This window comes from Pteropus vampyrus, unplaced genomic scaffold (genome assembly GCF_000151845.1).
Source record: "Pteropus vampyrus isolate Shadow unplaced genomic scaffold, Pvam_2.0 Scaffold203, whole genome shotgun sequence".
NCBI lineage: Eukaryota > Metazoa > Chordata > Mammalia > Chiroptera > Pteropodidae > Pteropus > Pteropus vampyrus.
In genome coordinates this window covers 2,060,032-2,076,138 of record NW_011888984.1, presented here as the reverse complement: position 1 = coordinate 2,076,138, position 16,107 = coordinate 2,060,032, and the positions used below count along the sequence as shown (strand labels likewise).

Here is a 16,107-nt window from a genome sequence, read left to right as displayed (position 1 = left end):
CTTTCCCAGAAGGCGACGCGGTGCTGCGCCTGCTACTCCCAGCAGCACCTGCGCGCGAGGTTTTTCTAGTTTGCTGCCGCCTAGGGCGAAACTACAGATCCCAGGGGGCCTCGCGCGAAGAGGCTTGGAAGTGGGCAGCCTGGAAGTCACTCGGGCCACCGGGGCTGGCGGCGTCTCCAGCAAACGGCTCGGAGCTGGACGCCTGGGTCGTGGGGCCCGCGGGGCGGGCAACCGGGACTCCCAGGTACGTGGCTCCAGGTGCAGGGGCGGCCTCGCTCAAGGGTGGCGAGGAATCAGTGTCCACTCGGACCCCGAGGGTCAGCGCGGGCGGGCGACCAGGCGGACGGCCGGGTGCCGGCACCGGTTGTGGGGGCGGCGGCGCCGGGACTCGCGCCCTCGGTATCCGGCCGGACTCGTACCGGCATGGCTCAACTTTCCAGACGTGCTACCTGGCGCTGTGTGGAAGAGCATGGAGTGGGAGTCAGTGTGCGGTGGGTTCGCGTCCTGTCTCTTCCACTCCGGAGCTGCGATCTAGGGAAACCGCGCGGAACCTCAGTTTCCCTTTCGGTAAAACGGGGAAAGGAGAGAGTATCTGTCTTTTGCTGGGGATTCTGTTGAGATATTGAGATCTAGAGAATAAAACATTTGGCACACAGAAGGCTCTTATTACGTGTTTGCGCTATTGTTAGCTCCGGAGAAATGGGGTGAAGGTGTTATCGACCGCGTAGCGTTAGTCGAGGGTGTGTATGTGAAGAGCGGAGTCCATAGCAGTCAGTGCAGGGTGGCTGCTGTTATCTGAAATTATTTTAAGAGCTTTGGTTTTGGAGGAGGAGAGACCCTACTTCAAATTTAGGCTCTGCCGTTTACCAGCTGTGCGACCTTGTGAACTGACTTCACCAGTCTGTGCCTCCGTTTTTCTATCCATAAAATGGAGATTTTAATAGCAGTCACCTCAGAGTTGTTTTGAGGCTGCAGTGAGGATACTATGTGTAAAGTGCTTAGGAGTAGCAACTGGCACATAGGCAGTGTTCAGTAAACGGTACCATTTATTTAGCGTTTCCCAGTGCCCCAGAGATCCTCCGTGGGTGGGGCTCTGGCTGTACTCCTGTTTTCCCCTGTAAGCCAGACTCAGAACTGGTCTAGTTGACTTCCTCTCCTGCAGCCTCAGGTTCCTCATTTGTAAAGTGGGCCAAGAATATCAGCTTCAGGATTGTAAGGATTTGCTGAGATTGTATTCTCTCACTTAGTAGCAGTTCTTATGTATTATAATTGTTCTTCACTGTTCTCCATCTGGTCCAGAGACTGCCTAACTGTGGGCTGTGACGTGACAACCTTGAGCTCCCCCACATGTTCACTCCCAGCCTCAGTGTCCCATCTGTGAAATGGTTGTCATGGGACTTTTGTGCCAGGGTTGTTTTGATGATCCCAGGAGATAATTCATGTTTAGTGTTTAGCACAGGGCCCGGTGCATAATAAGCACTTAATAACTGTATCTTGTTTTTCTTGATAGGCCTTTGCTGCTTCTTTACAGGGCAGAGCAGGGACAAGGCTATTGCCTTTAATCCCCATTTTTGTTCACTAAAGTTAAATTGTGGAACATACTGCATTACAAGGGCCTGAGAAGAGATGGTGCTGACCTGCTATTAGCAGCCTCCTGCTCCGTCCATCACACATTCACTTCTGCTCAGGCCGCCAGTACATTCACTCCAGTGCTTTATGTACCATCTCAGCGCTGCCAGCATTTGACTCTGTCTCAAAGCCATATTAGTCTCCTGAGCTTCTGCTCTGGAACTGGAACCTGTGGCTCTTTGATGTCCCCTGGTGAGTGTCTCTTGGGCACCGTGAACTCGAACACGTTCAGTATAAATTCCTTCTTCCAGAACCAGTAGGCACCATCTCGGCAAATAGACCAGTGTTGACCCGGTTACCCAAGCCAGAAATTTGGAAATTGCTCTTCTCTCTCAGTTTTCCCAGGTCCAGTAGATTGGCGAGAAGGATGGAGCTGCCATTTCATAGAAACACCATTTCATTGACCCATCTTGGTTTCCCATCCTGTGGGCACTGCAAGTCCCCCTTGGCCCCTGGAGGTGGCCTTTTCCAATGATGTTGAATTGTTTCTTTTAGGTCACCAAGATTTAATGTGTGTAAAACATCGTATTAGGAGCAGAGAAGACAATATAGATTTAGCCAGTTTGCAAAGGCCACAGGTGTGTCATCAGGGCCTCGCTTTCAGGGGACCCATTTCTGCGGTTTTAGACTGGCAAAGCTCAGCTGAATTGGTCGTTTCTTTCTGAAAAGTCACACCTTGTCAGCGGGTTAGAATATCCTGTATGAGAAGGTGGCCATCCTGACATTTTGGGAAGCAGTGCACACCTGGGAAGAGAGGCTGGGAAGAGAATTTATTAGATCTCCATTTAGGTTGAGTCTGTTGTCGGAAACCTGTCATCATGGTTTCATTTGGTGTTGGGAACCTGTGGTCTCAGTCACATTTGTGATGGCCACCAAATTTAAGTGCTTTTTTTAATCTGAGGAAATAAAACAGTGACTTAAATTTTTTTTTTTGGTCTTAATCGTTAGTGACAACAGCACGTGGTTTTTTTTTAGTAGTCTGTGTGGAATTGTCCAGGAGTTAAATGTGAGCCTGTTTTGCAGTTGTTAGGTGGTAAATCAAAAATGGAATTTAGAATGTGCAGAGATTGGCACCTTTTTTTTTTTTTTTTCTGGAAAACATTCTGTTGATATATTTCAAACAGGTTTAAAATATGACAGGTTATGGTAACAGCTTACCTTGTTATGTGTTTAACTCATAAAACATAAGTTAAATATATTATGTTTTAATAAAATAATTAAACAGTCATTTCTTTTAAAGTGTTTCATTTTAGCTGTTGGAATGAGAGGCTATTGGATCAGTTTGTGCTTCTGTACATGCCTTAAAACTGGTATCGCTCCCGTTTCTTAGGACTGCTTTGTTCACAGCTCTAATCTGTGTGTGTGAAAATGGGTCGAATTTGGCTTTTAGAAAGTTATGCAAAGAAATACATGCTCGTTGTAATATGTCAAACAATACGGAGATGTATAAGGAAAATAAAGGGTGCCATCCTCTACTCCAAAATCTCATCCTCCAGAGACAAGCATTTATTCAGACAGTGAGTATTTATTAAGTGTCTGTCAGGTTTCGGAGATACAAAAGTGAACAAAATGGATATACTCTCTACCCTGGGCGATTTGCGTGGATGCCCTCACTTACCTTTTTCTGTGCTTAAATGATTAGATAGATAGATAGATAGATAGATAGATAGATAGATAGTTTTGTTCCTTCCCCCTCACCACTCAATAAATAAGAGGTAGGGATCCAGCCACACATATTTATAACTTGAATTTTTTTTTCAATGAATGATAGGACATTTCCCTTCAAGTCTTTACATACAGTTCTGACTCATTCTTTTTAACAGCTAGACTCACATTCTTCAGTATGGAGAGACCATGCTTTATTCCACCATTCTTCTATTGCCGGACATTTAGGTTGGAATTTTACCTTCACGAACACATCCAGTAAACACCCCGGTACATAGGCCATGTAGCAGAGTGGCTCAAAGCATAAAACCCTAGACGAGGAACAAGACAGACATCGTGGCTCTCCTAGAGTCTACATTGTAGCTGAATAAACACAATAAACAAAGTAATTTTAGATGGGTTTAAGTATCATGGAGGCAGTGAGGGGAAGAGGCAGGCTGCTGTGAGGAAGGGATGGTTACTTTAGTTTGGGTGGTCAGGCAAGGCCTCCCAGGCCTCTCTGAGTGGGAGTCACGTGAGCTGAGACTTGAATGAGCAAGAGGCACTGGCTTGTGCCAAGAGCTGAGTGAAGAACATTCCAGGCAGAGGGAATAGCAGGTGCAAAGGCACGGAGGTGGAAAAATGAGTTTGGTACAAAAACAGTATCATTGTAGCTGGAGCAGGGTGAATTCCCATTTTTCAAGTTCGTACTACTTTAATTTTTGTAAAATAATGATAATAATAGCAGCTAATGTTTACCTAGTGTTTACTCTGTAGTAAGTGTTGTTCTAAGCATTTCACGCTTTTGCTCAGTGAATCCTCACAAGAGTCCAATGAAGTAGGTAAGTTTATTGATCTCACTTTGCAGATGAGAAAGCTGACTCCAGGCTCTAGGCTCTTCGCCCTCGTGCCAAACTCCCTCTCTTCCCAGGCCCTCTTTACTGGGCTGAGACAGATTTAGAAAGTAGAGGCAGCATTTTCTTTCCATGTTGCTTAATGCGCAAAGCCCTTCAGACTGTGTCTAGTATCTAATTCATGTGGCAGCAGGCGTGGTCTAGGGATGTTGTGGCATCATTTCCACTGACAGTAAGAAAGACGAGGTCAACTTCTGTTGGGATGTTTGGTTGTTTCAGAGCTGAAGGCCTTTCAGAGCCTGTTCTCAAAACAAGGTTGACTGCTAGCTGCCACACCAGGCGCAGGTTAATAGGAAATGAGGCGAGTGTTCACTCTCGAAGGAGAGTGACCAAGGCAAGTGTCCCATTTGGATATCTTTGTAAGGTGACTTGGGCTGGCAGGGGAAAGTGTTGCTAAGCACCAGGCCAGCATTATGGGTTGTTAAAATATACAGATACAGTCCAGCAACTCAAGTGGTTGTGTGGCCCAGGACCTTGCTTCAGCCACCATGACTATCCCTTTTGGCTTGGTGTATCTTGGGCCCTATGGGTTGTTAAGTGCTTTGAATGAAGATCAGACCTGGTTAGATGTGAGGAGAGTAGCAGGTGCTTTTAAGACCAGGAGAAGTATGGAGAGCCTCTTTCATCCAGCCATCTATGAAACATATTTTCTACCCAGACTGTGCGCCAGGCACTGTGCTAGACACTGACAATGAGAAGGCGAATCAGAAGATGCTGGTTCTCACAGGTCTGTGGAAGTGAGGCCCATTAGAAATACAGTGAGAGCCACTGATGCAGACCATGTATGTAACTTAAACTTTCATAGTGACCACATTTTAAAAAGTCAAAAGAAACAGGAACTATTATCATTTTGGCATGTAATCGATATAAAGGTTATCGAGATATTTTACATTCTTTTTCTTTTTCACACGAAGTCTTCGAGGTACAGTGCGCATTTTACACTTTCAGCACATGTCTGTTTGCACTGGCCACACTTCAGGTGCTCAGTAGCCACATTTATTGGACAGTGTGGGCCTAGGCTGTGAGACACATAAATCAAGGGTAGTATTTCACAGTGATAGATTGAATATGCTATCCGTTTTATCTTGATGAGTAAGGGTGGATGAGTGATGAAAAGCATACTTATCACAGGCAGGTATAGCTAACCTAATGCTGTGGTCTGTCACAGGTACCTTAGGGGCCTGGCATTGTGCTTAGTGCTTGGAGTGTGTGCCCTGTATTCAGAAGTGGCAGAGACTATGATTATCCCCATTGTACAGATGAGGAAGCTGAGGTAGGGTGGTGTGAAGCCACTCGCTCAAGGTTAGGAAGTGATGAAAACAGAATTTCAACTCAGGTCCAGAGACCATATTCTTAAATCTCTGTTGTATGTGCTGTGTTAGGTGGTGTTTGAGGGAGGTGGGGTCTGAATTTTGAGCAATGAAAACCATAGGAAGGACTCATGCACAAAATGGATTCCCAGAGTTTGTCAGCATTGATCCTCAAGTTTCTCTTGGTGCTGGGGTGCTGGTTTGGACCTGAGTGGCTGATGGATCCACTCCCTAAATAGAGCTTTAGTTTGGTGGAAACAGATCTTACCTCCCAGGATGGAGCGGAGTTTGGGGAGACTGGGGAAAGGGGTTGGGCAGCAAGAATGAGGACAGCAAGAAACGAGCCCCGCCTGTCAAAAGCTCATTTCTAAATGGCTTTTTTGGGCTTGAAGCCTCTTTTTGTCTACTGACTCTGTCCCTCGTGGCTGTGGCCTCTTGTGGGAACTGTGTGGCATCTTCTTGTGAGCTCAATAGCAGTAGGGCTTACCCAGCTTGTGAATCTTGCCCTTGCTCTGAGCCAAAGCGGCATCGCTGGGTGGGGGCGGGGGGAGAGGGCTGTCACAGTGTTTTCCTCTGTTAACTACTGGAGTCATTGCTCTAGACTTTCAGTTACCCTCTTGGTCCAGGGTCCCCATCTAAGAGGCAAGATGAATCCGGGCCTCCTGCCCAAACAAGGCAGGTGCCAGAGATTCTGAGTCTGTTCATGTCCCCTCCTCAAGTGGTAACCTGGTGCCAGTCTCTGTCCCCAGGCGGTGATTCACAAGGGTCTTAACCACTTTATCATCTCCTACTGCTGGGCACTGCCTGGCATGTAAAAGATGCTTAATAAGTGCCAGTTGGTTGAATTAATAATATTAACCATCATTCACTGAGCTCTTACTGTGTACAAAGCACTGCTCAGTGTGCTTTTCACATAGTATCTCCTTTAGTCTTCATAATTACTCCATTGGGTAGGTACTGTTGTTATTCCCATTTCCCATATATGGAAACTGAGGTCTCAAGTGCATATCACAAAGCCTGTGAATGTCAAAGCCAGGATTCAGCCCCAAGCCACTGGCTCCAGAGTCCAGGTCCTTAAACATTTAGTCTGTGGTCTCTCCGTGGATGGGCATACAGACGAATGGGGTGGGCAGGCGGGGCCATGCTGACCAGCTCCAGCTATGTGTTGGAACCTCACTGTTCCATATGTGGGCTCTGCTCTCTGTTCTGGAGTAGCCCTGTGTTATGTCCCAGGCCCTTTGGGGCCTGGAGGCTGGAACACCATTCTGGGCACAGGCTTTTTCTACGATGCGGACACCTGCACTGCCCCTTTCTTTAAAATAAAAAGGAATTGGATATTTGATATTATGAAGGAATTCTTTGTTAAATTTTTTAGGTGTGATAATGATACTGTGATTCTGCTTAAGAAAAAGTCATGAAATACCTGTGAACTGTTAAGATGTCTGGTATTTGCTTCAGAATACTATGGACAGGCCGGGGGAGGAGGGGACAGTTGTGTACAGGCGAATAGAGATGCGGTAAGATTGGTCATGAGTTGAAGCTGGCCAGTGGGGGTTTATTATACTCTTCCTTTCACCTTTGTGTGTTTGAAATGTCTCATCATGAAAAGTTAGAAACAAATACAATAAATTTCACTCAGCATTCTTGTGTTTCAAGTCCAAGTATATGTATGGGGGAATTTCCTGCCTTTGCCCAGTCCATTTGTATCAAAAAAACATTTTTTGTTTTTTTATTCATGATACGAGTCAATACTTGGCCCAAGGCTTCGGGAACCCTTTGGTAAAGACGCATCTGGCAGCATTGAGGGCACCAGCGAGGCTCCAGTGGCCACATGCTTCCTTGGCTGCTCTGAGTACTGGCCACAGTGGCACTGGCCCTTGGAGTCAGGTTGCTGAATCCCTCTTCTCTGGAGTCTGTTTCCCCCCAGCACCTGACCATGAGGCCCCTCCTACATTTTTTCTAAGGCCGAGTTTCTGCAAGAGGCCTCAGATCCTGCCCCCATCCTCCCCTCAGGACAGGTATGCACAGACCCTTCTGATGGGGCTTTATTAAGGCCCCACACGGAACCAGAGGCCAGCCTTTGGTTGGCCTCCAGCATTGCAGTGGGAAGCAGGGAAAGTGTCCCCTTCCCATTCTGACTTTTGATAGAAGGAAAAGGGCAAGATGCGACTTGTGATGGTGCCTTGGACCTGATGGTATTTCTCATTGAGCCAGCAGTCAAAAGTCCTTTACAGAAAATGCACACCCCCTTTCACATTGAATAGAGGCTCCTACTGCGTTTGCTCTTTGGGAGTCCCTAAATAGTGAATCGTGTGTGCAGAAAACTTTGGAAGGGGCAGGAAAAGAGGGCATCCTCGCTCGGGGTTTCTTATTGTCGGCTTGCCAGGTAGGTAGAGAGCGTTGATGGGAACAGGAGCGCTGGCCCTGTTTGTTTACATTGAGTCTGTTTTTGGTGTGTGGGAAGGAAGATGGGAAGCCCTGCAGCCCCTCTGGCTTCCTTGAACTTCTGCCTCCACACCTTCTTCAATTCTGTCCTTTCTTTTTCTTGCAAAGGCTCTGAGGCGAGTCCAGAATGGAGAGGACATTAGGAGAACTGTCACAGTTTAAGCGGCTTGATTTTCTCTTTCCCAGTGTGGAGCTGCATGTGTTAAATCTGAGAGCAGCAAGCCCCAGTTACTGACACTGAATCTGATTTTTAAACGTCCTCATTCACCAGGTACCCACCGAGCCGAGCGCTCTTCTACGTGCTAGGGAGACAGCAGTGAGCAAAGCAGACAGTTCTGCTTTAAATGGGGCTCTCATTTAAGTGGGGGATTCAGACAGTAAACAAGATAAGTAAGATGTGTACTGTCTTAGGTGGTAATAAATGCTGTGGAGAAATTAAGCAGGGAAAGGGGATAATGAGGTATTAGGGTGGAGGGTGTTGAAATTTTAGACAGCGTGGCCGGGGATGGGGCGGTGACATGAATACAGGCCTGAAGAGATGAGGCAATGTGAGCAGTGGGGGTGCCTGGGCAGAGGGAGCAGTCAGTGCAAAGGCCCTGAGACCGTGGGCTTGATAAGACCGAGGAGCTTACAGGAGGCCCGTGTGGCTGGAAGAGAGAGTGGGAGGAGTGAGGGCAGAGAGGTGACCTGTTTGCAGATCACTTAGGATCTAGTACAGGTTTGTGTTTTCTCAGCGATAGGAAGATGTTGCAGGGTTGATTGATTCATTAAGTTTCATTAGATGTTGAATCGTGACCACACAATCATGGTACCAGAGGAACAAAAATAAGGCACCCAGTTCCCTTCCCCAGATGCCACCACTATCCCAATTTCTTACTGGTGACCAGTTCCTTGATATTGCCTTATTTTAGGGAGTTTTACAGTTTATATTAGATTAAGCCATGTGAAATTGCCTTTTTGTGGGTCAAGAATAGTTGAATATTGGCAATTTTATGACTTTCAGCCTAATAGCTTCCTTTTGGGAACCCGAGACTCTTACCAATCCTTTCTTGCCTCCGGTTGGTGGTCAGAGGTGGAGACCTCCTCCGCCTTCCTGCATCCCACGCTTCTCTTTCAATGACTGACACGTGTCAGTGACACCAGTGAGAGCAAAGCCCCTGCCCCACCCATAGCCCCATACCCAGTATTGCTGTTAAGCCTGACTAGGGCAGCTTCTTCCTACTGGGACCTTACCCAAGGATGGCATTAGTCATTCTTTGGCTTTCTGCAGCCTGGTGCCACCAGTTCTGAAATCTCAGATAACTCCCAGAGGGAAGGGCCCCCCTGGACTCTTGCCAGATGTTTGGCATGACTCATGTGGTAGGGGTGCTCCCTGGGGCCCGGCAGAACTCGTGGGCATTCTGGATCAGTAACTGAGCAGAATAGCCAGCAGAACACCCAACCTGGAGTGTCCACAGCAATACCTGGTGGGACCGTGGAGGCTTGAGCTGTGGGAGGACAGAGGAGTGATGATCTGGACTTGGGATAAAGTCCTTCAGCTCCTCCTGTGGGTTACACCCCTGTGCTGACCAGAGTCACATGTCACTGAAACCCTAGGGCACTGGGCTGGGTCCTGAGGGGCAAAACAAACATCAAGGAGATATGGATGCAGCTTTGCGGGAGCTCAGCCAGGAAGTTGTGTCAGTTGGTTTGCCTTTCGGTGCAAACAATAGTAATAACAGCAGCAACACACAGGTAATTTATATAACATATACTGTGTACTAGCGCTGTGCTAGGGCTTCCCAGGAAGTGACTCAGTTCAGCCTCCCCACAAGCCTGAAAGATAAGCATTCTTATTTTTCCCCTTTTGCAGATGTGGCAACTAAATTAAAATAACTCGCCCAAGGGGGTCACACAGCTAAATAATGGTGGTGACATGATTTGGATCCAGGGAGCCTGACTCCAGAGGCCTCACTCTGAACTCTTCATCACTGTGTGCTTCTGCAGTGGTTCTCAAACCGGAACCCACCATCAGAATCCCCTGGAGGGCTTGTCAAAACCCAGATTGCCAGGTTCCACCCAGAGTTTCTGATTCAGTAGGTCTGGCTTCAGAATTTGTATTTTAACAAGTCTCCAGGTGATGCTGGTGCTCCTGTGCCCGGGAGCATTCTTCTAGAGAAACACTGATCTACTCTAATAGGAAACCCAGCTGAAATTGTCCTGAAATCAGATATATGATCTGATATAACAGGCCTATAGGTGGGCAGCACCAGGGTTATCTAAGCAGTCACAGTGCCTGTAGGCAAGCCTTCTCTGTTGTGCCACTCTGTCATCCTTGGTGTGTCTCATGTGTCCTCAGACTCCCCTTGTGGCCACAAGATGATTGCCATAGCTCCATTTGTCACATCCATCAGCAGAAAGAGGGCATCTCTCTCTCACTAGCTCTGTGTCCCTTGAGAAACCAAACCTTTCCTAGATGCCCCGCCTCACAGATTCCCTTGTATCTCATTGGCCAGTGCTGTGACACATGACCATGCCTAGGCAAATCACAGGCAAGGGCCAGTCAGGATTTCCTCTGGGGCTGGAATGGAACTATCTTCACTTGAAGTACATGACTGCTGGGAGGAGAATGGCTACAGGAAAGGACCGGGAGAAGGGGGTGGGTATGAGTAGGCAGACACCTGGCTGGGCTACAGAAGTTAGTAAAACAAAGCGGAAGCATAACACCCAGTTATTTTTGTGTCATTGTACTTAACTTCGTTTCGAAGTTACCTGAATCAAGACATAGCTTTTTGTTCTCCAGTCATGTCCACCTTTGAGAATGTGATGTGCACAGAGTCTTTGTATCACAGGAGCTCCAGTCTTGACAAGAAACCAAAATTTCATCTGAAAATTTAAGGAAACCCAAGCTGGGTGACGAGGCGGCAGTGTGCATGGTGTTTGAAAGCATTCCCTCTGCTCCGAAACACCAGGATCTCACTCCTCTCCTTGGTCCTGACCAGTTCCTCTGCAGGGTGCTCCTCGCAGAGGCTCAGCTTCCTCGTCTTGACTGCCTCGTAGGGTGATTGTGTGGATGAAGGGAGAGGATGTGGGTCAAGTGCTTACCTCCCGTAGCTGGCACATGAGAAGTGCTCAAGAATGTGGCCTCTGCTATTAATATACAGTTGACCCTTGAACAACTCAGGGGGTTAGGGGCTCTGAACCCCTGAGACCAATCTGCATATACTTTTTGATTTCCCCCAAACTAACAGCCTACTGTTGTTGACCAGAAGCCTTACCAATAAACAGTCAGTTAACATATTTTGTATGTGATATGTATCATCTACAATAAGCTAGAAAAAATAAACTTATTAAGAAAGTCATAAAGAAGAGAAAATACATTTATAGTATTAACCAAGAAAGATCCACATATAAGTGGACCTGCGCAGTTCAAACCTGTGTTGTTCAAGGGTCAACTATATTGTGTGTGATACATGCCCTTGAGTTGGCATGATTATCTCCTGGTGACGCTGTGAATGAGTGATGTCCACAGTGACCTGTCCACAACAGCCCTGCTCAGTTCCTGTAAACTCATGGCTATGGCTTCTTTTTTTTTTATTATTATTATTTATTTATTTTCAACAGTTAGATATATATATTTTGCATTGTATGTTCACCACCTGTGGTTAGATTTCTTTCTGTCACCACATATTTGGCCCCTTTTATCCCATCTACCTCCCCCCTCCCCCCCCACCCCTTACTCTCTGGTAACCAATAGTCTATTGTCCATGTCCATGAGTCTCTGTTTGTTTGTCCTGTTTGTTTGTTGCTTTTAGGTTTATATCCCACATATAAGTGATATCATGTGATTTTCAACTTTTTCTGTCTGGCTTATTGTGCTTAGCATGATTATCTCAAGGTCAAACTATGTTGTCACAAATAGCAATATTTCATCTCTTCTTATGGCTGAGTAATATTCCGTCGTATATATTTAGCCAATCATCTATCTTGGGACACTTCCATGTCCTGGCCACTGTGAATAATGCTACAATGAACATCTGTGTGTGAATAATGCTACAATGAACATCTTTTTAGATATGGGTTTTCAAGTCTTTGGGGTAAATACCCAGTAGAGGGATTGCTGGATCATATGGTAGATCAATTCTTAGTTTTTTGAGGAACCTCCATACTGTTTTCCATAGTGGCTGTACCGTTATGGCTTCTTCTATGGAGTCAGTCCATCTCACATTTGGTCTTCCTCTTTTCCCGCTGCCTTCTATTTTTTCTCAAACTATTGTCTTTTCTGAAGAACCCTGTCTTCTCGTGATGTGCCCGAAATAGGACAGCTTCAGTTTTGTCATTTTTGCCTATAGTGATGTTTTAGACTTCATTTGTTCTAGGACCCACTCGTTTGTCTTTCTGGTGGTCCCGGGTGTCCGTAGAGCTCTCTTCCAAAGACATATTTTAGATGAATCTTTTTTTTTCTATCAGCTTTCTTAACGGTCCAGCTTTCACATCTGTTCATAGTAATTGGGAATTCGAGGGTGTGGACGATCTTGGCCTTGGACTCCAATGACACATCTTTGCTCTTGGTGATCTTCCCCGGTTCCGTCATTGCTACCCTTCCGAGTCTCAGTGTTCTCTTGATTTCTTGGCTACAGTCTCCGTTTGAATTGATGACTGAACCAAGATAACCAATATCTTTTGCCTTTTCGCCATCTTCATTGTCCGTAGTAATTCAGTAGTCATGATTTTTGTCTCCTTGATCTTCAGCTGCAGTTCTGCTTTAGTACTTTTTTCTTTCACTTTCATTAGAAGTCATTTCAAATCATTGCTACTTTCTGGCAGTAGGATGGTGTCATCTTTAAATCGGAAGTTATTGATATTTTTTTCACCAATTTTTACCCCTCCTTTCTCTGAGTCTAGCCTGGTTTATTAACAATATTAAGTGACTTATTAATCGAATAATTCAATATCATTTAATAATCCTGCCCTATCCTCCCAACAACCGAAGAAAGTGACCATCTGTGTTGCAGCCTATAATCTTCCATGGATGCCTGTTGCTGCTGCTTATGGACACCATGTAAGGCAGCTGTTGCCTCGCAGGACTGCAGTGCGACTGAGGAGCGAAGCGCGGGCTCTGGAGCCAGACCGCCCGAATGCAAGTCCTGGATCCGTCTCGGCTCCCTGTGTGACCTTGGGCAAGCCACTTAGCCTTGCAGAGTTCATTTCACATCTGTTTGGTGGGCTGGTAGTGGTACTGTTCTCCAGGGTTCTTGGGACGGTCCAGGGCATTACAGCTCGGAAAACTCTTAGAACGCTGCGGTGCTTGGCCCACAGCGAACTATCACCACAGTGAGCTGTATCTGGTATTCGTTCACTGTTTTGTGCCGGTTTGTTCACAGGAGACTGGGTGGGACTATGCAGTTTTGTTTGACACTGTTTCTTAGTGCCTGACTCAGAATAGATATGTTGTATATTTTTTTGTGGATGAAAAGAATGGTAGTATTTTTTTTTCCTTCAGTTGCCCAGAATTTAAATTATTTGACCGTAATTAGCCCCTATTTTGAAGGTGTAAGCTGAACCCAATTGACTATGAGGTCAGCCTGTGATAATTGTAGCTAGTAGTTATTGAGCATTTTTGTGGGTTGGGGCTGTGTGCTCACCCTAAAGATCTCACTGACTTCTCACACTCACCCCAGTTCACATATGAGGAAACTGAGGCCCAGTGGGGAGGATCAGTCTCTCCTCTTGAGAGGAGATCTAGTGCGGTGGTTAAGATCTGGAAACCAAGTCATTCCGCTTGGGTTAATTCTCCACCATTTTCTTGCTGTGTGACCTATGACTGTGACTTCTCTGTTCCCGAACTTTCTCATCTAAAATAGGAATGATGATGGTACTTACTTAGAGGGTAGCTGTGAGGGCCGGGGAGAGAATTCCATGAAGTGTGTGTAACAGGGCCTTTCGAAGGCTTGGCTTCTGGTTATTATGAGGCTCAGCCATCAGTTGTGCTTCCAGAGCTGGCCAGAGAGTCTAAGCAGCAGAGTTTAATCATTAAGCCACCTTGCCTCTGTGAGCTAGCTCCCCATCTGCCCAGGGCAAGGAGCCCACCTTTGGATGGTGAGGTTGTGAATGAAGGGGGCAGGTGCAAGCCCAGGGCAGGGGATGCTATGGGCACAGATCCAGCCCTGGCTCGGTCAGCGAACAGGTGGCCCATTCCTGGATGGGAAGTCACAGGTAAGCCGTCTTTGTTACCTTCGGCTTTCTCTTAAGCCCATTCAGGCTCCTCAGACCATGTGTCTGATGAGTAAGGGGTTCTTTTATTTTCGTCCCCTAAAGGGACTGTTGGCAAAGCAGCCCTCTGATCGTGCCTGTTCCCGAAACTAGCCAGCTCTTGGGGAACTCCGGCGGCTGGCCTGTTCTTGTGGCTGCTGAATAAGTTGCTGTTAGGAGCTGGTGGGGCAGGTTCCCATTTCCGCATTCCAGACACCCACAGCGGGCTGGGGGAGGCACCACCCAAGGGCGAGGGCGGCCTGCAGAGCTCAGGCAGGTGGCCTTTGCCTGGCAAAGATCCAGACAGGAGCCTCGAGTGTGCCTGGAGCTCCCCTCACAGTCACCTTGCCTACTTTGTGATTGGGGCTGTGTTCGTGACATCTTTTAGGTGAGTGATGTGTGCTAAGTTTGGTAGTGAACTGTAGAGAAAGTGAATACTGTTTCTTTTTTTCGGGAATTAGACTGGTGGCTTTTTTTGTTTTCTTTTTTTCCTCCTGCCTCTCCCATGACATGTTTACCTGTCTGCTCCAAACTGTGAAGAGAGGGTGGGTGGAGTATGGAGGGAGCGAGAAGGAAATGGAGGATATTTCTTTCTGGAGGAGGAATCAGTGAGTGTTGAACTCCTGTGGGATGCAAACTTCTGTGCCAGGGGCTGTGGGGCATCCCCTGGGCTCTGTGGTCTTGGGTGAGTTCCTTTCCCTTTTTGGACCTCAGTTTCCTCATCTGATGAAATGGGGAATAGGAGCAGTACTCACCTGTCCAGTATATGTGAAGAGCCCACAGCCTGGGCATGGAGTGATGCTCAGTTGGCTCTCCTGTGCTCCCACCTAAGCCCCAGCCCCCCAGACTCCTTGTCTCACCTTATCTTGGACTTCTCACCGGCTGCTGGCTGTACTCCAGCTACGCTGGCCTCTTGAAGTTTCTCCCGCAGGGCCTTTGCCCTGGCTGTTCCCTCTGCCTGAACTACTTCCCCCAGTATCTCCAAACCTCCCTCCCCCTTCAGGTCTCTGCTCAAATGTCACCTTCTCAGTGAGGCCTCTGTCCTCAAATAGCACCTTCTCCATTACTCTTTAGCCCTTTACTCTGCTTTATTTTTCTTCATAGTACTTATTCCCACCTGACCTAAATTACCTGCCCCCCAAATATAGGCTCTGCGAAAGCACAGGGACTTAGGTCTCTATCCTTGCAGAATAGTTCTTAGCTCATGGTAGCTGTGGGGCACATTACTTTAAGAAAGAATTTGTGATATCCCATGGGTAGCTGTCTCCATCTGGGGTTTGAGTAGAATATAAGCATATCCGTAGACCTGTGGCTATGGGGGAGGTGGCATGCACACACTTCTCCTTGGTCACCCAGTGGTTCTTGGGCCTGCCTGCAGCATTCAGTCCTCTGATTTCTTGTCCTTCACCCTCTGCAGTTTGTGCGATCCAGGCCCTGGCAGTGGCTCATCTGAACAGTCTGGATGAATGTAACGTGGAACAGACAGCCTTGGCCCTAGTGAGGGTACAGGATGCGTGCAGGTTAATTAGGTGGAGAGGCTTTGTTGAAACACCACACATGTGCGCGCACACACACGTGCACACGTGTATGTGAAAAGCCGACTCTATCACCAGGCGCTGCTTTGGTCTTCGTGTGGTGAGGGGAGATCAAGGAATGCCTTGGAAAAAGGATTTAACTGGCCAGGCGCAGTTTATCGGTCTCCCCTGCCTTCACAGGCAATAATTCTTGTTCTGGTGCCGAACAGGTTTTAATTAAATGGTGAGCCTGAAGAGTCTCACTGTGTAATAGCTGACACCTCCTCAGCAGTTTTCTGGCTCCCAGTGTCAACAAATGTCATGGGCAGGGCTTCCCCTAACTCAGGGGAGCAAGGTCAGTGGCCCTCCCGGGTTTCTCCCAGCAGCGTGAGGCACCGAGGGACTCAGGTGAGGGCATTA

General features: G+C 47.2%; 1 protein-coding gene across 3 annotated transcripts in view; it reads left to right on the top strand.

Moving 5' to 3' along the window:
* The first annotated feature begins 133 nt into the window (after nucleotides 1-133).
* SIPA1L3 (signal induced proliferation associated 1 like 3) overlaps nucleotides 134-16,107 on the top strand; it is a 232,575-nt gene continuing 216,601 nt past the window's right edge. For all 3 annotated transcript variants that reach the window (XM_011372306.2, XM_011372305.2, XM_023537924.1), the window contains exon 1: nucleotides 134-244. The gene's annotated coding sequence lies outside the window, so the exon portion shown is untranslated. The remainder of the gene's footprint in view (nucleotides 245-16,107) is intronic.